We start from the raw sequence: 13,949 nt of genomic DNA on the forward strand, positions 1-13,949 counted from the left end.
TCTGCAAAGTGATTCAGCCTGATGAATTCGTCTGGAATACAAACCAAAGCAGCTCCGCCAGCTGTGGTTCTTCACTATTGCCGAACAACACTGGTTACAATGAGTGCAATCAACCAAGAGGACATGAATTCAGAACAGCAAGATTCCTGCAACAGATAAAAGCATTGAGATCAAATCTCATTTTCATGCTGACCTGGCCAAGAAGGCAGCAACGTTACGCATAACACAAACATATAAAATACAGAGAACATAACTAAGAAAACAAAAGACGAAAAGCAGTCACTACATGGAGCACATTAGGACAGTAAGAAAGGTACTACTTATTACTGCAAGAGCAGCTGGTGGTAAGGACTTCAGACAACTTCAATTTAAAACATGCTATAGGGACAAGTGCCGTCAGTTTGAGGCGTGATTGAAGGTCATTCCAAGACCAAGGACCATAATAATAAATAAAAATGTAAATGAACTAAACCTTTAGTCAGAAAACAGACATGCTCAGAGAAGAACGTTTTGTATTTCTAAATGTAGTTTGAGGGATCTCTCATTTAACACTAGAACCGCCAACGGGTACATTTCACCCGCAGCTGTTTTTTGATTGTATGTAACTTTTTTTCAATAACATATTAAAGTCTCCCAGTCCGTGACTTTTCCTGAAAGTGTGGGTAATATTTACCCCATAGAAAATGCAGCGTAAACAATACGTGTTGCTATAGCAACGCCTTTTGTCTACTGCGGTTCCTTATAGATTGAGAGAGAGATAGATAGATAGATAGATAGATAGATAGATAGATAGATAGATAGATATAGATAGTGTAACATCTTGGAGAATACAAGATCTTGGATGACTGAGCTCACGTTGAGGACGTAATGCATGTGTGCAGGTTACGTGCCAGTTGAATACAAATGGACACTCTGAATGAGAGAAGTAGTCCGCGTTGTCTGTTTGTGTAGACAATTATATGTCCATAGAACAGAACATTACAGATAGATCTATAGATAGTTATAGATGGATAGAGAGAGAGATAGAGAGATGTGTACCTAAACATAACACAAGTCTAACACCAAGCGTTTAAATCAGCATTCTTAGCGATATTTCATACTTCATGCTATCTGCACAAACTATATCATATGAAAAGCTGAGAGTCCACAGATTCTATTGGTATACGTTTCATCCCTGTGCGATCAAAACTCACTGTTCTGTATGATAAATAAAATAACATTGTACCTTGAAAATCAATAGCGGGTACATTTTACCCGTTGGCGGTTTTAGGTATACAGCAACGTCTGACGGTTCTAGTGTTAAAGCAAGAGAGGGACTTCAGTATCTTACATAAATCCATGCAGAAATGAACAGCATGACACAAAAAGGGGTCCAGGCTGCTTGAAAGCGCTCCATCCAGCTCATTCATTTGATGGAGCAGATGTTTAAAAGCTGATCGATCCAGCTGTCCTCACTGGCTGGGATAAATCAATCTCTGCCCAACGGAGACCCAACGCTTCCTTTTCAGATGTATTTTCACACTACTGATTCGCACCTTGTACTTGCTGGTTCCTTCTCCATGGCAACTGCGGCCGAGGCTCATGGGTATTGCAGTATTTAGACCGCCACGCCAAATTCACAGGAACAAAACCCATAACACAAACCTTTAAGATTGTTACTCTCGAGAGAAAACGTGTTTATTTCTCTGAAGATGTTATTTTAATACAGAATGGAGCTCCTGTTTACATTGCATCTTTTTTTAAACAATACATCTTTTAGTTTGCCAAGATCAATATCAAAATATGTTTATTTCAGGACAGACACTCCGCAATAATGCCACGTAGCACGAGAGGTGCAGAGGTTCCCAGTTTAAAAACCAAATGATAAAATATGAACATTAATTAATAATTAATAATTAATTGCCGTTCATGTTGATACTTCTTGTAGATTTTAATGGTGACTTTAGATTAATTTAGAGAAAGCAAACATTGTCAAATAATCTCCTTTTGTGACTTAGGAAGATCATTCCTTTCATTATTTTAATATACCAGTCTTTCTTTCTTTTTTAATTTAAAAAAGTTCCGTTCTTCTACACCGAAGTGATCAGCAAACGTTCAACGGTGAATATCAATAAAAACGTGACTTTTATGCCTTTTTTAACCTTTAAGTGTTCAGTTACTTGTTTTAGGGTAAATTCACAGCATTGCTTTTACTTAGGAGACAATATTTTGATAAAGGAAAGAAGGAAAAGAAGTGGGTGGACAGAGGATGAGTGTGAAGAGGAGATTATAAAAGGAAGGGAAGGACATGATGTGGAAAGAAATGCAAAGCAGAGAGTGGACGAGGTGTGACAAAAGAATGGAAGAAAAGTATAAAGAGATTTATGATTAAGTGTGACAATGAATAAAGTGCTGTATGAAAAAGATGTCGGGTGATAGGAAAGAAAGAGGAGGAAATGAAGGACAACACGGAGAAAGAGCTGAGAGACCTTTGAGGACGGAAAAGGAAAACATGGCCATATGATCACCTGCATGTGTGTGAGAATGGCCCTGACTCCATGTCAGCCCAGATCGAAACTCCTGGCAGACAAGCTCCAGCTCACTTCTCTCACTAACAGAACAAAGTGAGTGAGGGTCTGCAATATAAGAGGGAAAGAAAGAGAAACTTTAAAACTGTTCAATTGTTATGATGTGTAAAGACTGATATGTTCTACAATCGTCTGAAACTGTTCATGATGTGAAACGGTTAACAAAGAGAAACTCAAGCTGCTGCTACACTTTATTTTAAGATGCACATATTTTCAAAAGCTATTTTATTTATTTTCTCTATTTTATTTGTAAAGGCAGCCCGAGAGGAACATTACACATATCCACAGTATTTACTGTGTATCTGTAGAGTTCAATGTTCATTGACAATAAATATTGTTGTTTATGAATTGTACTTTCTTTATTTGATTGGCAGTCAGTTGTTGATTACATGCAGACGTTGATAAAGCTACTTCAATATATATCTCACTAATTCATAAAGCAACTTAGACATGTTGATGTTCCGGACCTTTGCACGGGGACATTTTCTCTAACTGGACCTCGTTGAATGTTAGTTGAATACCCCTGCTCCATGTGCTCGTTCTGCGAAACCCACAGCCTTCAGACGTGTTGAAACAAAACGACTTCTCCCAGCTGTCACGTCTGGTGCAGATCATCAGGGTGAGTGATGTCAGCCAGTCTCAACCTTCAACAGAGGCTCGTACACGACGAGTTCAGTTTACACAGACCTAATGGAGCGCTGGGTTTCGCTGAATGGCACTTTTCCCTCCGTCCTTGCTCCATTGATTCTCTGCTGTTTGACACAAAATGCCAGTTTGGTCATTAGAGAAGTCAGTAAAGTGGAAACAGTTTTGTTCTTTCGGTTTTTATTCCTAAGAGACTTCCTGTTCTCTGTAAATCACCTCCTCCTCTTCCTCACTCTTCCTCATTCTTCCCTCCATCCCCCCTCATTACTTTCCCTAATCTCCACCATCATTATATCCCTCCTAAATTACTTCCTAATGTCCTACTCTCTTTTATTCCTTGGATTACATCCTTCATTTCCTCCTTAAATCACCGCTATGCCCTCCGGCCGAAACCAGATGCTCCAATGATAATCGTGACCAAATAATCACGTGATGGTTTCATATCTTTAATTTTTCGAGACGGTATCTTTTTGTCAAGTTTGCGAAAAACCAAAGGACCCGCTTATCCTACAAAAAGACTTTCAAAACAGATATATTGTTTCCACCAACTTAACATCTTTTAATATCTTAAAGTATCTGCTCGTGTGATATTTTAACCAAATATTTTTCGATTTTGTATCGAATGTCCAGAAACACGAGCGATCAGAGCACCAGTTCAAGCCCTTAGAGTGCTGAACCTGTTTAAGCAACAAAACTACTCAAACTACTTCAAATAAGTTTGTTTCAAAAGGAACCAATCATAGCAAACAGGAGGGGGGGACTTAAGAGACAGGCACTAAAACAGCTGCTCTGATTGGTTAGCTGGCCGGCTCTGTTGTGATTGGTCAACCGCTTAGAGATGTCCGACCCCAATGTGTTGGACCGCTAGCCATTAGAAGCACAAGTGTTACATCGTGATGTCATGTTACCGAATTCAACACAGGGATGTTAGCCTTTGCAGACCATTGACATGCACAACAACCTATAGGACCCTACAGGAAAGGGAAAACCCACCAAAAACACCAACGAAAAGGTCTCTTTAAGTACGACCAATTCTACAAAAAACCATATCGATCATCCTTATCAATATCAGGACAGAACATCTTCACATCTTCCATCAGAGACCCTGGTATTCTCTTGGTTGATTGTACTTATAGTCGGTCACTGTGGATACAAGTGTCAGCTAACTTGCACTGTGAGAAGTCATGTTGTCAGCGAGCGTTCACCATCGCCTTTCTCCTGAAGCGCACTTATTGACTTCCATGTTTGAAGCCCTTAATAAACCACTCTGTACTAACTAGGAGGTGGAGCTGTACAAGTCCAGCCAGCAGGAGAAGCTCGGGCTGACCGTCTGCTACAGGACGGACGACGAGGAGGACCTTGGGATTTACGTTGGAGAGGTGAGTCATCGTCATTTACCCTCAACTGACTCGTTTAGCCTTTCACTCACTGATTTCTCACTTGTTTGGAAAACATGTTTGCATTGATACAGCTCATAGCAGGTGATACGACTCAATTTCTTATATCTTTTTATTCTAAAATGTACAACATGCATCCATTAATCACTTTATTCATTATTACATTACATTACATGTTAGACGCTTTTATCCAAAGTGACTTACATACTCAATACTGTGGGCAATCCCCACAGGAGCAATTTGGGGTGAAGTGTCTTGCCCAGGGACACAACGACATGCTGACTGCAGTGGGGTTTGAACCTGTGACCCCCTGATCCGAACACCAAGGCTCTATCCACTGCGCCACACGCCTCCGTTATTATCCTTTGAATCATTCATTCGACCCATTACTCTTTCTGTAGATTCATCCATCATTCATTTATCCGTTTCCTAATTCATGAGTTCATTTATTTATCGATGTATTTCCTACCTGATTTGTTTATATTAATCCTTCTCTACTTTAATTTTAGGTAAATCCAAACAGCATAGCAGCAAAGAACGGACGCATCAGAGAGGGGGATCGAATCCTACAGGTAGGCCCTATACTACACATTTACTTTTAATCAAATTCCCATGAAATACAAGATTTTACTGAAGTTTTAAGTGTATTTTAACTTGTGAATCGCACTGGGAATATGTTAAAGTCTGAGAAACATCTCCGAGTCTAATGCAACAAAAAACAAAAAAACTAATTGTAAATAAATCCTGAAATCTAATATTATTTATCAAACCTTTGTTAGTTACAAAATGAACTATTACCAGAACATTAGCATTATAGTTTTTATTATATTATGATAAGTTAGAGTTACTTGTGCTGTAGATAAACTCAGAGGTCAAACCGTTTTTATTTTAACAACAATTACTCCTTTTTAGCTTCTCCCTCATGATAAACTTTAGACATTAAGTTATTTTAAGTCATCGAAGTTAATTCAAGCCAATAACTGATGAAATAAATATCAAAAGTCGACCTTCAGGGTAAACTAGAGTTTCCTGCGGGCTGATAATACAAACTTGTCCTCTGCTTAATGATCTGGCTCGATCGGGGTTAGACACAGTTTCAATCAAACTATGTAAATGTATAGCTGGGACCCCCGGGGACACTTTCAACCAATCAGAGAGAGCCGTCAGCAGCCCAGTTACTGCTGTCCTAAAAATAGACAGAGAGAGAGAGAGAGAGACACTCTGTTCCCACCCCACCGCTCAGCTCTGTCTGTCACACTATAGAAAGATATGATCACATTGTTATCTGGGTTAGAAAATATCCAGCATTCAATATTTCTATCAACTTGCCGCATTGATCCAGTCTATATTCACACACCTCACATGCTGACAAGGGGGGGGGGGCTTTACTGATGTCAACTTAAAGGGGACATATTCTGCTGATGTTCAGGTGTATATCAGTATGTCGTGTCTCTACTTTAAAGAGTCCTCTCCTGCTGATGTTCAGGTATATATCAGTATGTAGTGTCTCTACTTTAAAGAGTCCTCTCCTGCTGATGTTCAGGTGTATATCAGTGTGTAGTTTCTCTACTTTAAAGAGTCCTCTCCTGCTGATGTTCAGGTGTATATCAGTGTGTAGTGTCTGTACTTTAAAGAGTCCTCTCCTGCTGATGTTCAGGTGTATATTAGTATGTAGTGTCTCTACTTTAAAGAGTCCTCTCTGCTGATGTTCAGGTGTATATCAGTGTGTAGTGTCTGTACTTTAAAGAGTCCTCTCCTGCTGATGTTCAGGTGTATATCAGTATGGAGTGTCTCTACTTTAAAGAGTCCTCTCCTGCTGATGTTCAGGTGTATATCAGTATGTAGTGTCTCTACTTTAAAGAGTCCTCTCCTGCTGATGTTCAGGTGTATATCAGTATGTAGTGTCTCTACTTTAAAGAGTCCTCTCCTGCTGATGTTCAGGTGTATATCAGTATGTAGTGTCTCTACTTTAAAGAGTCCTATCCTGCTGATGTTCAGGTGTATATCAGTGTGTAGTGTCTCTACTTTAAAGAGTCCTCTCCTGCTGATGTTCAGGTGTATATCAGTGTGTAGTGTCTGTACTTTAAAGAGTCCTCTCCTGCTGATGTTCAGGTGTATATCAGTATGTAGTGTCTCTACTTTAAAGAGTCCTCTCCTGCTGGTGTTCAAGTGTATATCAGTGTGTAGTGTCTGTACTTTAAAGAGTCCTCTCCTGCTGATGTTCAGGTGTATATCAGTATGTAGTGTCTCTACTTTAAAGAGTCCTCTCCTGCTGGTGTTCAAGTGTATATCAGTATGTAGTGTCTCTACTTTAAAGAGTCCTCTCCTGCTGATGTTCAGGTGTATATCAGTATGTAGTGTCTCTACTTTAAAGAGTCCTCTCCTGCTGATGGTCAGGTGTATATCAGTATGTAGTGTCTCTACTTTAAAGAGTCCTCTCCTGCTGATGTTCAGGTGTATATCAGTATGTAGTATCTCTACTTTAAAGAGTCCTCTCCTGCTGATGTTCAGGTGTATATCAGTATGGAGTGTCTCTACTTTAAAGAGTACTCTCCTGCTGATGTTCAGGTGTAAATCAGTATGTAGTGTCTCTACTTTAAAGAGTCCTCTCCTGCTGATGTTCAGGTGTATATCAGTATGGAGTGTCTCTACTTTAAAGAGTCCTCTCCTGCTGATGTTCAGGTGTATATCAGTATGTAGTGTCTCTACTTTAAAGAGTCCTCTCCTGCTGATGTTCAGGTGTATATCAGTATGTAGTGTCTCTACTTTAAAGAGTACTCTCCTGCTGATGTTCAGGTGTATATCAGTATGTAGTGTCTCTACTTTAAAGAGTCCTCTCCTGCTGATGTTCAGGTGTATATCAGTATGGAGTGTCTCTACTTTAAAGAGTACTCTCCTGCTGATGTTCAGGTGTATATCAGTATGTAGTGTCTCTACTTTAAAGAGTCCTCTCCTGCTGATGTTCAGGTGTATATCAGTATGTAGTGTCTCTACTTTAAAGAGTCCTCTCCTGCTGATGTTCAGGTGTATATCAGTATGTAGTGTCTCTACTTTAAAGAGTCCTCTCCTGCTGATGTTCAGGTGTATATCAGTATGGAGTGTCTCTACTTTAAAGAGTCCTCTCCTGCTGATGTTCAGGTGTATATCAGTATGTAGTGTCTCTACTTTAAAGAGTCCTCTCCTGCTGATGTTCAGGTGTATATCAGTATGTAGTGTCTCTACTTTAAAGAGTCCTCTCCTGCTGATGTTCAGGTGTATATCAGTATGGAGTGTCTCTACTTTAAAGAGTCCTCTCCTGCTGATGTTCAGGTGTATATCAGTATGTAGTGTCTCTACTTTAAAGAGTCCTCTCCTGCTGATGTTCAGGTGTATATCAGTATGTAGTGTCTCTACTGGGACATGTCTCCATGCTTTAATGTTCAAAAAGCTCTTTATTTCTCTCATACTGCCTCTGCTGCAGCACCTCTTTTCACCCTCTGTCTGAAACCAGAGCCCAGTCTGCTCTGATTGGTTTTCTGGCTGGCTCTGTTGTGATTGGTCAACGGCTAAGAGATGTCCCGCCCCTTAGCCTTTCACTACATCGTGTCGGAACGCTAGCCAATAGAAGCATGAGTGTTACATAGTGATGTCACTATGTTACTGAAGTTATATGACTGCCTCTTGGTCTTTTTGTAAAGAACTACCGATACATGTTCAGTCTTTTGTCAACGTGCACACAGATATCACACTTCAAAAGTTACTAAAAATAATTTAAAGTCTTCCAAATATATTTTTGATATAAAATGCTTTATAATAATAATAATTCCTTGCATTTATTATAGCGCTTTTTCCAGTGCTCAAAGCGCTTTACTATCAAATACCATTATTTGACAGTAAAGCATTTTATATTAGAATGCGATACTATATTATAATTAGGGTGGACAGGATCAAAAATCTCCCAAATGAAGCATGCAGAGCTTGAGGGATGCTATTTGGAAGAAACTTTATAAAAGGATGTGACAATAGAAACATTTAGGTACATTCATTGCTCATTTTCTTTATACTACCTATGTCCTTTTTGTTGGTCATTTTTCATTATGCAACATAACACAGATACATTTTAAGTTTGTATTTGGAGGATTGTGTTTCAAAGTGCCGTACATCACATCAGTTGTTCTTTGTAAGAGGAACCATCAGTGGGAGTTTAATTAGGACCTTGACCTTTCTTTATTTCCTGTTAAATCAATGTTTTCTTTCTGCTCTGAAGCGACACCCCCACATGTTGACGGCTCGCTCGGAGAGAGTTTGAAAAACGAGCGTGAATAAATTTACCTTTGTGACATTTCTGCACTCATTATCCTCTGACCCCCCGAATGAAGACCCCCATGGAAACTGTCAGGGAAAAAGGGGAAACGTGCTGGGATGTAACAAGAATAGACCAGCTGCACCTGGCATCGCCATGGTTACCGGGCAGGGGATGAATTGTTGTTCCCATGACAGCTGTCACCACGGTGATAAAAGCCGCTTGAACAGATGTGTGGTTTCTCCCTGCGAGAACATACCTGTCCCTACACACGTTATATTCACCCGTGACGACGTGTCGTGCATACATGGTTTATTATCTGAAATTTGCTTAAGGTTGCTACTGTATTGCAAGATACAATCTGGTTTTCAGCATTAATATCTTAATAAATACTGATATTTATATTTTGATGTTTACATTTGCATTATTATATATTGAAGTTCAATGTGCACATTTATACTTTTTTTTAAATAAAAAAATTAGCAACCATGGCATAATGTTCCCCTCTGAGATAAAGATATTATTGAACATTTTGAAGTTATGTAAGTAATTCATTGGGTAAAAAAGGAAAAAAGCAGTCGTTTAGGTGTCGTTTGTTTTGTAAAATAGAAAAAAAGTGACAACTCCACAGATTTCTGCCAGTGAAGGATTTTCATTTCTTATTCACCGTATTATTCGACTGCATAATTCCTGTCATCAGCTTTATCAACCTGTATTTACCAATACAATCTAGTTTTACTACTTCTTCAGGCGAGAAAGTAACAATTTAGATTTCAAGTATGTGATTACTTTACCCAAATAGCCCAATAAGAATTAGTTCACACAGCTATTAGCAGCGCTGAGGAGCTGCTGGTTGTGTAAAAGCCTCACATTGTATATGATCTGACTTTTACTGTGAATGAAAATAACCAATCTTTTCCCCGTCTAGATTAACGGAGTGGATATTCAGAACAGAGAGGAGGCCGTGGCCATTTTGACTCGAGAGGACAGCATCAACTTCTCCCTGCTGCTGGCCAGGCCGGACATAGAGGTGACGTTAGACAAAAAAACATTAAACCATCATCTCAAAAATCAATGCTCAGGTTTTACACACATAGAGACTGAAGTTACAGGTACAGGCTGCAAAGAGCGGACATCATTTTAGTGGAAATGAGCATGCAAGAGGGTTAAAGACACTAATAAGCTCTCCATAAAAAGACATTTCAAGTGCATTTTTGACATTAATAATCATTTTCTAAACTACTGCTGTGATACTTGACAGCTATTGACAACCGGATGTTACGTAACTCTGGAAAAAATAGAAAACAGGGGGTAATCGCGACGAGATACAGATCTTGATAATTTCAGAAAGTGCATCTCTCCTTTCTCTATCCATGTTGGGAATTGAGGAATTTAATGTTATTTTTGGAAAGCTGTTTTTTTGTATAGATACATGCATTACTATAATTATCATGTTCCACACATTTGTGTTTAAAACATTAGAAGAAAGATATTCAACTAATGAAAATATAAGAAAAAGTAGCACACTTAAAATTTGACTAATTGAAACAAACCAACATTTGATAAAGAAATTATAAAATAAAGAAAGGTTGGACTGTGTGAATAGCGTTTTATGGTACTGTTAAATAATAACATGGTCGCTGAAACAAAGCGCTTCACGAGTGGATCCTTTTCTGAGAGAATGGATGTCTTCATCTTCAAGTCCAGGAATAGTCGTCACATCTATAACGTCAGTGTTTCATCACTCACCTGCAGCCTGCTTTACTAACCTACTTTCCCTCGTGCTGCTGCTCATAAGATCTCATAAAGCCACAGTTTATTTCACAGTGCGCTCAGTCCTGAACAATATGCGTTTACGCCCTTTTGTTATCGGTAACATCAGGGTTAGCAGGAAATGTGTTTCTCTGCTTCACATATTGATCGATCGTGGAGATAAGGAGACCTTTCCACCAGAACAACAATTACCACAAACGCAACATTTCAAAGTGATTGCATCTCTTTACCCAATGCTGTAAACAAACATCTACTAAAACACTCACACTCTGAACATGGACTTTAGTGACCTCATGATATTTCTCTAAATGCCACCATTACAGCAGAGCTTTACTACAATTACCATTTATTTATTATCTGCCCACCGAGTGAAATGTTGATTTTGAAGCAAAAACTGGGCACAGCGCTTCAGTTTAGAGTGTATTTAAGTAATGTTATATTTTTTGGGGTTGTCCCTTTACTGCAGTGTGTTGTATAGGTTTTTGTTGGTCTGCAAAGGCCAAAATCCAAATTTCCCTCGAGAGGGGGTTTCTGTGTGTGTGTGCTCTGTGTGTTATCATACACAGACAGCCATGATAAATGTTCATGTGTGTGACAGCAGCTCCCAGAGTGTGTGTCCAAATGTGCTGACAGAAGAGGAACTGCGCAACGGTATATTCATACGTGTCAGTTAAACACACCCACGCATAGCATGCAACTGACCAATGTGCGTGTGTGTGTGTGTGTGTGTGTGTGTGTGTGTGTGTGTGTGTGTGTGTGTGCGTGCGTGTGTGTGTGTGTGTGTGCGTGTGTGTGTGTGTGTGTGTGTGTGTGTGTGTGTGTACAGTCATACATCAGTCTGATGAATGAGCCGTCAGTCAGTCAGTCCGACAGTCATATCTCTGTGTTGGGAGATGATGGAGGTTTTATTGACTAAGCAAAAAACTAATGATGAAGTCCTGGGGGAGGAGCCTTAATTAAAGAGAGCCAGAAAGCAAAAAGCCCGAAAAATAATGTTATGTAAAGTTTTTATTTTCAATGGAATTGTGTTAATATATTGCATTTGCAGACCAATCATTTTAAGCCTTAATATAACCTTAACAGGTATTTTTAACCAGGCTGTTTGTGATTCCTTTACTTGATTTCAGCCTTTTATGAATTAAATAGTTGTGAAAATGATGGAAAAATGTACTTTTGGATTTGATTTAAACACTAACTTCCTCCGTGTCCTTCCAGAATGATAACCCTGTTGGTCCAGAGGAGGAAATGGATCTGACTCTGGAGGTGGGGGGCTTCCACCAAAACCCCCGAACCACCTCCGTCACATCCCCCCTTCCCTCTGGATATTACCGCCTCTGCCGGGGAGGAGGAGGAAGAGAAGGTGTAGGTGGCGATGTTGCCGTGGAGGAGGAAGAGGATGAAGAGGAAGGAGAGAGGGGGGAGAACATAGACCCTCCTCCTCCCCTCCCCCCCCCTGCTGAGCCTGGCCCCCCTGCTGACCCACAGCCAGGAGCTGGACAGCGGGGTGGGCCGCACCGACGACAGCACGCGCTACGAGTCTGAACACGATCTGCTGGGAGATCAGACCAGCGCCCCCAACACCAACACCACCAACACGCCCGGCAGCACCCGCAAGTTCAGACCCGGACTCAGTCCCCGGTAGGACCCCCCCCCCCCCCCAACTAAAGGATGATTAAAATACAAGAGAGTTTTCCAAATGTTCTGAAAACAACCATCATAATATTATTGCTTTCGACTAACCACGTTATGTGATTTTCAGTATTAGAAGTATTAGTTTTTCAGTGTACCCTCTGGCCTTCTACTTTAACTTAAGTAAAACAAAGAATACCCCCCCCCTTTTCTATCCCCAGGCCGAGTCCTCGACCCAGTCCCCGGTAGGAAAGCAACAAAATATATTTACATTTAATTATTGTATTTTATACCCGTTTTCTTTTCTTTTTTTAAATTCGTATTCTGTTGGCTGTTTAATGCACTTTGAATTCCCTAATGATGTGATAGTCCCTGTGGCCTTCTACTTTTACTTACAGTTATTTTATCACGCAAAATGCACTTTTTTATGTCTTATTACAAATCTCTAAAAACGGGGGTACAACGGAGCTGATCCAGAGTTACGTCCAATATGACGTAATATCTGAAATGTCGTGTTTTGGACGTAATATTGTCTTTACATTAGCAAGCATCACTAACACTCAGAGCTAACCTGTGCTGGGAGAGCATGTGTAAAAAAGCAGTAAAGAAAAAAAGGAACCCACCTTGTACCTTTTCTATCCCCAGGCCAAGTCCCCGACCCAGCCCCGTCCTCGGGCCCAGCCCCGGGAGAGGAGACTCCACGCCCCCCTTCCTCCACCTGAGAGACCTGCAGCTCAGCTCCGACTCCCTGCCCGGCCTGGACTGGACGTCTGGAGGAGGAACGGGAGGAGCAGCGTACAGCCCCCACCACCACCACCACAAGGTAAAAGGAGGTCCTGCTAAAGCATAGTAGATTTTACATGTTGTCCTTTTATCCCATGATAACGGCCAAACCAACACTGAATGTATTCCCTTATTATACTGTTTTTCATCAATATATTACAGGCCTCAGATATATACAAAACATGTCTCTGAAGTGTTTCACTCGAAATACCAAACAGATCATTGCAGCATTACCCATAATCCCCTCTGTTTCAGCCCTGCTTCAAAAGTGCTGATTCTCTGTTACTTTAGATGAAAATAAGGAGCCACTCGAAAATTGTTATGACATCATAAAGTGGAAACAATCTGATCAGCTCATTTTCAGAAAGGTTTTTATATAAATGGATCGGGACAAAAAGTGAGCGAATCTTACGGTACGTCCACACAGCAGCTTTTCAAAAATCTTGAAAATCTTGGAGCTGGGCGTGTCTGACAGCTTGGGGATTTTTTGCGAGCAACGCGACCAACAACCAATCACATGAATCTCCCGCCCCCGACATACAAAGCAAAAAACCCCGGGGATTTTATGCGAGCAATATATATATATATATATATATATATATATATATATATAACTCCCCAAACAGGCGAAAACCTACCAGTTCCACCCACTGTCTCTGCCACCTCCCTCCATGCCTGGTTCCTCCGGTTTGTATCCCGGTAAATAGTTCTGGTCGTAAAGAACCGGGTGATTTGCGACCGTAATTTCTCGTTTGGAATATGAGGAAATGAACTGCGGTCTGGTTCTCCCTGCTTACACGCGGTTTGATTGGCTAGCGCTTCTACTGTCAGATTTGCATAAACGTGTTTGATTGGCTGGCGCTTCCAGCTCAG

The 13,949-nt window shown here is 40.4% G+C and overlaps 1 pseudogene; it reads left to right on the forward strand.

Annotated features, from left to right (window-relative positions):
* LOC117449134 (PDZ domain-containing protein 4-like) overlaps positions 1-13,949 on the forward strand; it is a 74,509-nt pseudogene that overhangs the window by 53,197 nt on the left and 7,363 nt on the right.

Source organism: Pseudochaenichthys georgianus, chromosome 7 (assembly GCF_902827115.2).
Source record: "Pseudochaenichthys georgianus chromosome 7, fPseGeo1.2, whole genome shotgun sequence".
NCBI classification, from domain to species: Eukaryota; Metazoa; Chordata; class Actinopteri; order Perciformes; family Channichthyidae; genus Pseudochaenichthys; species Pseudochaenichthys georgianus.